Source organism: Lissotriton helveticus, chromosome 3_1 (genome assembly GCF_964261635.1).
Source record: "Lissotriton helveticus chromosome 3_1, aLisHel1.1, whole genome shotgun sequence".
Lineage (NCBI taxonomy): Eukaryota > Metazoa > Chordata > Amphibia > Caudata > Salamandridae > Lissotriton > Lissotriton helveticus.
The window spans coordinates 1827752006-1827764863 of NC_136061.1; the positions used below are offsets into that span (position 1 = coordinate 1827752006).

Consider the following 12858-nt stretch of genomic DNA (forward strand, 5'->3'; position numbering starts at 1 on the left):
ACCTATCTGGAACGTATGACAGACCACAACAGCATTTATAGATTCCGCTCAGAACCTGGAAGAATAAACCAGTGTATTGATCGCCTGAGATTGGAAACGTCATGTTTGTCAGTGGTGTAGCTGGGGGGGTGGGGAGGGGGTCTGCCCCGGGAGGTGCTATTTTGGGGGGCGGTGGCACTTCACATAAGGTGAGCAATTTTTGCAAGCACAAGGTAAGTGGTTTTATTTTTTTAATTTTAATTTCCCTCCTTGTTGTCTGTCGACTCCCCCCCCCCCCGCACCCACTCCTCTTACCTGCACCGGCCATCACTGGGCAGCAAACACAGGGTCCGCCCCAGATGGCAAAAGCTCTAGCTAGGTCACTGATGTTAGCAGAGGACAAATGCCACGGGTAAAGTTATACTCTGAACTGCATGGAGCACCTACAGTGAGTAATCATGGAGACTTGTAAAAGTAGGTTTGTGTAGCTCATCTTAGAGATAGTCACAGATGCAGTAACCATTTGGTGTTAATCTGGAGCTATATTTATTTATTTGATTGTTTTTTATGCTTTATATATAGCACACCTAAACTTGTCGGTATGAGAGCATTTTACTTAGAAGGGGTCGACAACACAAGGGTTACATCGACATGGGAAGTGGAACCTGGAACTGGTTTTAAAAAGTTTATTGCAGCACTGTATGTAACTGTAACGTTGTAGCATCTTTGAAGAGTAGTCATCTAGCCTCAAAATGTTTTTAAGAGATGGGCGATGAGCTGTCTGAAGAACTTGCATGACAATGCTGTGGTTTTGAGCTTGATGGGGCAAATAGTTTCAAGCTGTGGCAGCTGCACCAGAGAAGGATTGTTTCTTTGCTAGTGGGGTTATAAATTTAGGGGTGCACAGACATAATATCGACTCCAAAATATCGTCTGGACAGAATATCGAGTTTTAAATATCGTTTGGAGAAAATATCGACTAGACAGAATATCGACAGCCAAAATATCGTTTTTAAGGTAAGTGAAGTAATATCGACTGTAAATAATATAGACAGTGAAAATATCCAAGTATATAATCTAGATAGTAAAAAATATAGTTTTTTAAATAATATTTAATTATTTATAGTGTGTTTATGTTATAATATGTGTGAAAAGTGTCAATTTATTTTATTATTTTTTTTAATTAATTATTTTTTTAATTATTGTGTAATTTAATTCTGTAGCGGGTTGTGGGTTTATAGGGGAATAGGGTGGGAAGTAATTTAATTATAATTAATTAAATATGTAAATTTATTAATTGGTAGTAATAATTAATTAATTGGTAATTAAATAATATATGTTAATTATTTAAAATTTAATTGGTAATTAATTTTATTTAATTGATTAATTGCTAATTATGTCAATTAAAATAATTTATTTTCTCTAGCGGGTTGTGGGTTTATAGGGGAATAGGGTGGGAAGTAATTTAATTATAATTAATTAAATATGTAAATTTATTAATTGGTAGTAATAATTAATTAATTGGTAATTAAATAATATATGTTAATTATTTAAAATTTAATTGGTAATTAATTTTATTTAATTGATTAATTGCTAATTATGTCAATTAAAATAATGTATTTTCTCTAGCGGGTTGTGGGTTTATAGGGGAATAGGGTGGGAAGTAATTTAATTATAATTAATTAAATATGTTAATTTAATAATTGGTAGTAATATTTAATTAATTGTTAATTAAAAAATGTTTGTTAATTAATTAAAATGTAATTGGTAATTAATTTTATTTAATTGATTAATTGCTAATTATGTTAAATGAAAGGGGTATTTTTAGGGTTCAGGGTCAGTTTTTAGTTTTTGGGTAAAGGGGTATTTTTAGGGTTCAGGGTCAGTTTTCAGTTTTTGGGTAAAGGGGTATTTTTAGGGTTCAGGGTCAGTTTTCAGTTTTTGGGTAAAGGGGTATTTTTAGGGTTCAGGGTCAGTTTTCAGTTTTTGGGTAAAGGGGTATTTTTAGGGTTCAGGGTCAGTTTTCAGTTTTTGGGTAAAGGGGTATTTTTTGGGTTCAGGGTCAGTTTTTAGTTTTTGGGTAAAGGGGTATTTTTAGGGTTCAGGGTCAGTTTTCAGTTTTTGGGTAAAGGGGTATTTTTAGGGTTCAGGGTCAGTTTTCAGTTTTTGGGTCAAGGGGTATTTTTAGGGTTCAGGGTCAGTTTTCAGTTTTTGGGTAAAGGGGTATTTTTAGGGTTCAGGGTCAGTTTTCAGTTTTTGGGTAAAGGGGTATTTTTAGGGTTCAGGGTCAGTTTTCAGTTTTTGGGTAAAGGGGTATTTTTAGGGTTCAGGGTCAGTTTTCAGTTTTTGGGTAAAGGGTTATTTTTAGGGTTCAGGGTCAGTTTTTAGTTTTTGGGTAAAGGGGTATTTTTAGGGTTCAGGGTCAGTTTTGGGTTTTTGGGGTACATATACAATATTGCCTATTATTTAATTAAATGTTGTTACTATATATATATGTTTTAAGAAATATGATTAAAAATATTTTTTTTTTTTACTTTCATTAAATATTTAATTATTAAAAGTTATTTTAAGTATTGTTAATTATATTTTAGTAATTAATTTTTTATATTAATGTAATTAAACATTGTTTTTAGTAAAGTCGATATTTTTTACAACGATATTTTTGTAAACGATATTTTGTAGTCGATATTTTTGTACTTACCTGTTTGTACATACAAACTCGATATTTTTGTAGTAGATATTTTCACCTCGATATTTTGGGTACTCGATATTGTGGTAGTCGATATTCTTTCAGTGATCCAAATTTAGGCATAACAAGGAAGAGTGTGTTTTAACTTTGGAAATTTCCTGCTCCACGTGCTATTTTGAATAGGTCAGATAGCAGGAGAGTTTTATTGATGGCTTTTTATGCAAGGCAGCAGATCTTGAATTGCATTCTGGCAGGGATGGGAAGCCAGTGTAAAACACGACGTATGGAGGTGACATAGGCACATTTTCTAGCTGAATAAACCAATACAGCAGCTGAGTACACTACAGCTTGAAGAGGAGGAAATGATGAGGGTGAGCTCCATCAAGCATTGAGTGTCCAAAGTCAAGTCTCGTAATGACCAGGAGTGAACACTAATTTTCTGGAGAAATGAGGTGGAAAAATCTTCTGTAGGGAATATAGATTTGAGTTTGCTGTTTTTATCACCTCATTTATTTGAGAGATGAGAGCAAGTGCTGAATCTAGAGTAAGCCCTAGGGAGCGGGCCAAAAGGGTTCACAGGAGCAAATCCTATAACCTTTAATGAGTCTAGCAGTTTGCCATTAAATTTACAACTAGTAGTTGAAGATCTGGAAGAAATTAATGACCTTATTTAGAGTGCAAACACAAAAAGACGATGGACAGAGCACTGAAACCTTTCAGACACTCACCCCCAGTCACAGATCTGGGTTGAATCCATCATCATTCTTTAGCTCACTTCGCCACCTCAGTTCAGACCCATCTATATGCCAATCAGTCTTGACCCTGTGCCTCCTGGGAACAGTCCAGCCCGAACTGCCAAGCCAGGTCTTCCTTGAACCGGAGACAAGCATCCTGGGACCGGTTTCGGGGTATCACCCTTCATCAGCCAGGCTAGCTTGAATCCAGTGTCAAAGTGAGCAAGGGACCCGTGTCTGGGCATACCCTGCCAACTTAGGGGGACTAAAGCAAACACAAAGAGATGATGGACAGAGCTCTGAAACTTTTCAGACACCCACCCCCAGTCACCAGTGGGGCAGAAGGGTTACACCATCAAAAATGTGACAGATATCCCATCCACCGTATTACAAGTGCCATCGTATATAATGCACTTGTAATATGGTGGACGGGACATCCATCGCATATGTGATGTAATAACCTGCCACTGAACTCTAAACAATTCTGTTTATTGAGAAGGAGAAAGTTCTTGTGCATCGATGAGTGAAGTAGGGATAGGTAGGTTCTTAGTGTTGCAAAGTCATTCATCGTCATTTTTGTTAGGTATTATTGATCTTAATGACTTCTCGTAGAGCTTGAGCAGTGGCAGTACCAGTAATGAGCCTCGAGGAACACCGGAAAACAAAATGTCCCTTGGTACACATACATCAAAAAAACGTCCTATCAGTGGTATAGTTCGTATCTAGCATTATACTCATAAGTATAGTTTGAAGGACCCCACTCCCGATCCCTGGCAAGATCAGACACTGACTAACACATTAACATTCAGTGCAAAATAGTTTTTTTATTTTGTATATACAATGCTTATTAAAACACTATTGGTATGACAAGACGCATATATCCAAACACAACAATTCAATTTAACATGATTCAAAAACAATAAAGTTCATCATTGAGGAACACCACCAGTCATTTTGGCTGATATAGAAGGGCGATTGCAAATCATTACCAATTGAGATCTGTTTATCAGGAAAGATTTGAACCAGCTCAAGTCCTTGTTTCAAAAACCCATGCGATGCTTAAGAGTCTGCAATAGTCTTTCATGATGGATAGGGTCAATTACTGTTGATAAGTCTAGTTAAACAATTAAACATGAGTTCCCTTTGTCTAGAATGTGGTTAACATGTTCTAGGATTTTCAGGGTTTCTGATTAAATGCGGAAGCTGGCTCTAAAACCAGAATGAAAGTTTTACAAAAAAAGGGGTGACCCGGTGTCCCTCAGAACCTGGGTATTAAATAGTTAAGCAAGAAATTGGTTCTGTTGGGTAGGACAAATTATTTGAACTATGCTCCTAGATGCAAATGAAAATCAGCTCTCTGATACAGGGACTAGTGTTCAGTGAGAAATCAATGCTCAAAACACTCACAAACAAAGTCATAGGGTCAAAGAATTGTATTATACATATTAATACATGGTTGCTTATATACACATCCAAATTACTTTATTCATGGATTGATTTTTAGTACAAAACAAGACCGTCATATAAATTTGTGACTTTGTGTGAAGAAGTGCTCAGTGAACGTGATAGTATATACAGTGTGAGGACATGAATCTATACAGGTGTATATACAGATACAGTTCAAGTTTGGTCAGAAGATGGTTTGGTCTCAACCAGAGATTCCTATGATTTCTGTAGGAATCCTGGTGATTCTGAACCTATGGATTCATCGACGTTTCGACCCTATTGTGCCCCTGTAGGTGGTCACGGCGGGTCTTTCTCAAGACAGAGGGGGAAGGACAGTTTTAAGGTCAACGTAGGGGTTCCTCAAGTTGATCCTGTGTGGCTCAATGGCCTGTCGCATCTATCGTGTAGAAACAGCGGGGGAGGCTCTGAATCACTCTCGGCGGCTATGTCAGATTGTCGAATGAAGCTCGGAAGCCTTCCGAGCTTCATTCGACAATCTGACATAGCCACCGAGAGTGATTCAGAGCCTCACAGGATCAACTTGAGGAACCCCTACGTTGACCTTAAAACTGTCCTTTCCCCCCCCCTGTCTTGAGTAAGACCCGCCGTGACCACCTACAGGGGCACAATAGGGTCGAAACGTCGATGAATCCATAGGTTCAGAATCACCAGGATTCCTACAGAAATCATAGGAATCTCTGGTTGAGACCAAACCATCTTCTGACCAAACTTGAACTGTATCTGTATATACACCTGTATAGATTCATGTCCTCACACTGTATATACTATCACGTTCACTGAGCACTTCTTCACACAAAGTCACACATTTATATGACGGGCTTGTTTTGTACTAAAAATCAATCCATGAATGAAGTAATTCGGATGTGTATATAAGCAACCATGTATTAATCTGTATAATACAATTCTTTGACCCTATGACTTTGTTTGTCTGTGTTTTGAGCATTGATTTCTCACTGAACACTAGTCCCTGTATCAGAGAGCTGATTTTCATTTGCATCTAGGAGCATAGTTCAAATAATTTGTCCTACCCAACAGAACCAATTTCTTGCTTAACCAGAATGAAAGTTGGCTAGCATATGTTCCTTTGATTTAACATTATTTAGCTGGTTGGTAGCTGTTTAACAACTGTTTTCTCTATCACTTTCCTGAGGCAAGGCGGGTCGGACACTGGTTTGTAGTTCACTGTTAGGGTGATATTAAGATTGAACATTTTTTAATATTAAGTGTTATTTGGGTGGTCATCAAACTATTTTGAAACATGCTCGCTCTAACGAAACATTGATCATATAATACCATGTCTAGAAAGATTTGAAAGTTACCTTTGATTATCCAGAATGTGGACAAGTAGTTGCAGGTTTTTGTTTTTTTGTTGGACAGAACAGGTTCCTCCTTTATGATTGGAGAGAAAGATCTCCGCGTGTGCATGGATTCGGGGGCAGGGGCAGTCTTTAGGCTGAATCTCTCATAGTTATTTCTTATTAATTGTATTTTCTCTGTGAACTGTTTTAGAAATTCTTCACATTTCTGTTAGCTTGCGAATGAATGTGTGTCTTCAATTTCTGTAGATGTTTTTGATATGTTAGAACAATGATTGTGTGGCATTTGGAGAGAACATTATTTTTTCCTAACTATAGGTGTCTCTTGCTGTAGGTATAGTTTTCTTAACTTGGAAAATAGTTGAGGAGACTTTTATTTCCTTCATTGAGTTTCAATTTTATAAAGTGTGCTTCTCGCCTGGGCTGCTGATTTAGAGAACGAAGATTCTCTTTGTCTTGAGCGAGGTAATTTGAGTTGCAGAGGAGCCATATGATCCATTGTAGTTGTAAGAATGTTCTCATATCCATATATTGTCTTTGTATATTATTAGTAGGATGAAGCATTTTGAGTATGGGGCGGATGGGTTCTTGTAGAGTGTCAGGGGAGAGCTTTTCCTCGGGACGAATGAGTCACTTGGTTTTGGAAAGCTTTAAGGTGTGTAGCTTGTCGTGGGTGAGAATGAAATGGTACAGGAAATGATTGGTTTAAGCTATGGCTATTTGAGGAAGGCAGCTTACTCGCTTGTAGGCATCACATTTTGTTTTTAGTGAGAGTGGGGAAGGAGACCATAAGATTAACATTATGAAATGTAGCTCAGATTTTTATTGGCCATGTAGTTTCTGTTTGTGGCATTTCCCCAGTCAGTGTTAAAGTCCCCAAGGAATATATCGTTGAGGGAGAGAATGCACCTGCCTTGTTGTTAGTCTTCCATAAAGAGTTTATGGCCTTGTTGTAAGAAAGGGCGCCGTGAATACCCATATCAAGGAACAATCACATCCCTTGTCAGGGTGAACCCTCAAAGTCACTAAATTAACCTGAGTTCAACTCTCTGGTAGCTACCATACAGAGCAGGAATCCTTACCATCAGGTGATATATAAACTTTTTATACAGTACCAAAACAGTGCGGAAGCTAAAATGTAAAGTAATAAAAATCCCAAACCAAATTAGAAAAATAGAGGGACATTTCATAAACAAAATGACACCAAAATGACAAAATATCCAATAAGGGGGACTGGTTACTTGATTCTTTTCAACATTTTCAGTAGAAATAGTGCCAATAAGCACAAACGGCCAATGACAGTCAATGGGCAGGGCACATCAGGACCTAGGCACAGTTTGAGGTTGACTACAATGGAGGACAGGCCAGCTATACTAGCCAGGATTGTCCTGATCAAATATTTTACCTTCTGACATAGCCCTTTAAGTTACAATTCACCACAGTTCTATACTTCTAAAGCCCCCAGGACATCAAGGGGAGGCACCTAGAGACTTACAGGGTGGCAGGTTGAGGCCAACTGTAGGGCGCAATCCAGGTAAAGTTGCCACTGGTTAGCTTGGCAGGAAACGCCTCATGTAACTTGTTTTCTCCTTATTCTTGAACAGGAGGTCAGCCTTATAACCAGTGGTGTCCACTTCTTATCCTGGGTATAAGAGGTAGCGTGTCCAGTCCTTCAGGGTTCATCTCCGGTCACAGAAAGCAGGCACATTCCTCTTCTGTTTTTCCTCAGGTGCATGAATGTACTGAAGTGCCTGGAGATGCCTCATTTATACCTGACACGAGCTTGTGGGTACGAATGAGTCCTGGGCATGCCCTAACCAATGGGATCAAACTTCCTGGGGCCAATCTTGCCACTTTGGGCATTTTCAAGATAGCAGAAGCTACACTAAACTTGGGCTCTGAGGGATGGAGGTGTGTGTCGGAATGTACTATGGAAATCTTAGTGCCTTCCCACATCTAACACTAAAATCCAGTTTCGGTCAGTCACTGTACCCACAATAAACCCAGGGACAGACGTCTGGCAGAACAAAAGTAGGGGTTTTCCGCAACGAGACAGTGGTTACATAAGAATTGTTCTGACATCCTGTTTCCCATCCTTTCAAGTGTGCTCCCAATCTTATGTGTAAAATGAGATACAGAAGAAAGGTAGAACAAAAGTAAGGGTTTTCAGCAATCAGACAGTGGGTACACAAGAATTGTTTTGGAATCCTGTTTCTCTTCCTTTCAAGTGTGCCCCAAAATTTTACCTGTAGACCTGAATGCAGGATTTGACATTCAAGCAAGATTTGACACTGTAATGTCACACTTATTCAAAGCTAATTACTGGCTGGCAGAAGTGGGAGAGCAAATGAAAATGTAGCCTCCAGAAACTTCAGGCAGGGAAAAGGTGTCATAAGTTTCCTTTAGGGCCCACTTTATTTCCCACTTTGTTAGCCTAACTGTAGGTTGTAGGCCTCTTATGCTTTTCACACGTTATGAAGTAACACATGTGCCACACTAATATTTTTAGAAATAGGCCACACATGATTTGTTATTCAGCGCTTCTGCTGGCATTCAATCTGAACATTTCTTACAAGATCAAACAACATTTTGCCCTGTTTTTATCTGTGGTCGGCCACTAAAACATTCTTACTCATAGACATAATAGAGAGACCCAGCTGCTGCTTTCTAGCATGGCATTTCTTAGCATTTAAGTTGAGGCTTGCTATTTTGAAAAAAGAGATAAGAATTACTAGCAGAGAAATGGTCCAGCGAAGAGCAACCAGCTCTGCACAAACTGAGACGCAGACCATCTAACGGCAAATACCAAGTATGGAACCTGGCTATAACCCCAGAGATCTCTGATATATTACTGTGCTCACGTAGTGAGGTTAGGCTTAGGCAAATATATCATTCACCAAGATATGGCTTTTCATTGTGTATAGTTTAGTGATAATGCTAATTACTAATTACATTTTTCAGTTGCATATGTTTTCTAATTGCAGCACCGTTGCTTCATGACAGAGCTCAATAGTTTCAATAAAGATTGGAAACTTTCCTCATGTCTATCATTTTTTTATTATGGACATGCATGAATGAGAGAACGAAATTTGAGTAACCGATTACTCATCGGTAATATTCATTACTCCGAGACCTGATCTTCCTGCTCCATTCCTTACACACGAGTAGCTCGTCTGCTTCCCAGAAACCTATTACCTAGCTGAGGTAAAATACTTCCCCCAATATGGTGCTCCCTACCGTGCATAAAGGGCTAAATATATCACCAGGACTGCCTGAGAATTCCAAAGAAGCCCAAAGAAAGCTAAAAAACAATCACCATAAACAGAAATCAGGGGAGGAGGGACGGGCTCAGGAATGGAACTGGAAGACCAGGACTTGGAGTAATGAATATTACCGGCGAATAAATGGGCATTACCTCCTCGTCCGTCTTCCCATCCCATCCCTTACACATGAGCCCATACCCAATAGCATGGTGACTGAAACACAAAAAATCATATGGTTGCAGCAAAACAGACAGGTCAGTTTAATGTAAAAAAAAAACTGTACAAATCATAAATCATTTACAGCAGGAAAAACATGAACGCCAAAAGCAGCGAATGCTGCCATCCCCAACTGAAGACAGTTGTGGGAAAAAAGTGTGTGGAGAGGCCCATGTAGCAGCATTGGAAATACCACATAGCTCAGGATGAACCCCCCCCCCCAAGTGGACTGCCCTGGGATAGAAGAAGGAATAGGACAGCGAGCAGCCCCATAAGACAAGAGAACTACACACTTTACCCACCGAGTCAGAGTGGACAAACAAGGTTTCATTTCCTTCCCAGAAAGACCTTAGATAACAAACAAAGAATCCACCTGCCTAAAATAATGGGTACAATCCAGGTAGATGCAAAGGGCCCTTAAAACATCAAGAGAATGGAGAACCTCCTCCTCGGAAGAAGACAGGTTAGTATAATGAACAAGAAGGTCAATATCCTCCTGATAGTGGAGGTCAGACAAGATCTTGGGCAGATAAAACTTACTAGGAAGCAATCTCACCAACCCGTCGATCAGAAGAAATGGCAACCAAAAACGTACCTTAGCAGAAAAAAACTTAAGGTCAACAGAATTCAGGGACTCAAATGGAGGAACAGTCAGATGCTTGAGGCACCAAGGGAAGGCTCCAAGCGGGGATCGGAGAGCGGGAGACAGGTCGCTGAAGCAAAAAACTCAGCGAAAGGCAAGTCACCATGGGAGAGAGACAGAAGCCACAGCAGAACCCCAGAAGGCAAAAATGGCAGCCCATTGTGCATGGAGAGGGGAGACAGCTCTGACAGGATCACAGAAAGGAGACAGACCATTCCCATGACACCAAGAGTCAAATTTCTTCCAGTGGCAACCGTAAGTCTTCAGGGTAGAAGGCCTGTGAGACAACTCAATGCCCTTAGCCACCTCAAGCGTACAGCCCTGATCCAACAAGGTCAACCTCTCAAGTGCCATACCCCCAGCCAGAGGTGAAGGAGAGATGACGCGCTGAGAAGAGGAGCAAGCAGTGAAGATGGCTACAGGGGAAACCACCAATGGGGACACACTGCCAAACCCTGAAGAAGGAAAAACAAGCCCCTCCAGGACCATTCTGGAACAACCAGTAGTACCTCCGCCTGAACTAACTGAATCTTCCTGAGGGCCTTGGGAATCAACGGAAATGGGGTAAAGGTGAACAAGAGCATCTGGGACCACAGGATTGAGAAAGTATTTATCGACCAGGCCAACCACGAGGGGATCAGGCTGCAAAACGGAGAAGTTTTTTTCTGAAACAAATAGATCCAGCCAGGGAAGGCTGAACCTGGAGAGAAACTACCGAAAGAGAAGGGGAGACAGACACATGGTCAGCGACGAGGGAAACACCCTGCTCAAAGAACCCGCAGGCCCATTTTCCTTCCCCGGAAGGTAGACTGCAGAGAGAGATAGGAGATATCTCTAAGCCGAGAAGCCAATATTCCGGGAAAAGAGAGTAATAGACCAATGCCCCCCAATGCCAGTTGATATAGGCACAAATGACCTGAATGTTGGTTTAAGCACAGACAGCCCGGCTCAGAAAGAGGGGAGTGAACCAAAGAGGAGCCTGCCAAACCGCCATCAATTCCCTCCAGTTCGAGGACTGGAGAGCCCTGAAACGGGACCATTTGTCCTGTGCCTTGGAATCCACCAGAACTGTGCCCCACCCCGTGGCACTGGCATTGGTTGACAAGACCACCAGGAGCAGAGGATGGAGATCAAAACCCCTTGAAATATTGAGCGGAGATAATCACCAATGGAGGGATTCCTGGATCTTCAGAGTCACAGGAAGGAGAACTACGGAGGCCTGAGAAGCTCCCAGTAGAGCAGCAGGTGATGCAAGAGGGGATACAAATGGAGATGGGCCCAGGGGAGGACATGCAGTGTGGAGGCCATCTCCCCCCTTGATTCCACAGCCAGAGCTGGGCAGACACCTGAGACTGGGAAACACTCAAAAGAGATGCTGGAACAGAGTCAACTGTCTTTTGGGGAACAGGAACACCATCCCCAGATTGATCCTGAAGAGGACCCTGAAGAACTTCAGAGAATAGGAGGGCCAGAAGGAGGACGTCCTGTGCTATATTAGGAAGCCTAAAGAATCCAGCAGATGACAGACCTGATGCACATCCTCTGATGCTTGAGAGCAAGAAGAAGAAACAAGCAGCCTATCATCAAGGTAGGGATACACTTGAATTCTTCAAAGAATGAAGAATACCCACCAGCGGCGCCAAGAACTTTATAAAAAACCTTGGCGCTGATGACAGAGCGAAAGGAAGCACCTGGAACTGGTAGTGCTGTGAGCCCACCACAAAGCTCAGAAACTGCTGATCCTCCAGATGGATGACAACATGCAGGTAGGCGTCCATCAGTGTCAGGTCCCTGGTGTCCTCAGGATGGTACGATGCCGAAAGGGTTCCACCTCTCGACAACCCCTGGGTCTGACCACTAACAGACACACAGAGGCGGTCAAGCGAGGGATAACAGGAACTGCAGGACAGGAACGGGAGGGCGGAGAAGCTGTAATGAGAACAAGACTCTATGAGCAAAAGCCTCACTGTATAAACCTTGTACACATTACTCCTTGAATTTACACTAGAGGATATATTCATGTATCTAAGCACTTGTTACCTGGAGGGCAGAAAAAGAAGGCTTTGCCTGGCCATCAGAGTGTAGAATAAAACAGCACAATCCTAGAATGCAAGACAGTATGTTATCAACTGAATTCAAGGTAGGAACTCTATGTATTCTCTATGGTGACATTCACGTACCAGTGGTGCTATGTACAGGGCTTCAACAGAGGGCAGAATGGTATACAGCCAGCCAGGCGAAGCTCATTATACCCCTGTTGTGTGAAAAGGTAAAAAACAAATACTAGGTCTCTGTTCCATCAGAACAACATAAAGAAAAGACTTCTAGGTTGTCATCACCAGAAGCCTAAGTTGTTATTGTTGGTATATCCTGCTGTAGAGACCCTTGATCAGCAAACACCAACCAACACTTATACAAAGCGTATCTACTGCTTTCCCGTTCTTTAGTTAGTGCTATCAAATGACCTGGGAACTTCCCCGGCCGGTGCACTCACTTCCGATGAAGTAAACAAAAGAATAACTCAAGATGCAGCCACTGCCCGTGGAAAGAA

General features: G+C 41.1%; 1 protein-coding gene across 1 annotated transcript in view; it reads left to right on the forward strand.

Moving 5' to 3' along the window:
• The window catches only part of IFITM10 (interferon induced transmembrane protein 10), a 217991-nt gene that overhangs the window by 122280 nt on the left and 82853 nt on the right, over nucleotides 1-12858 (forward strand). The window lies entirely within an intron of this gene.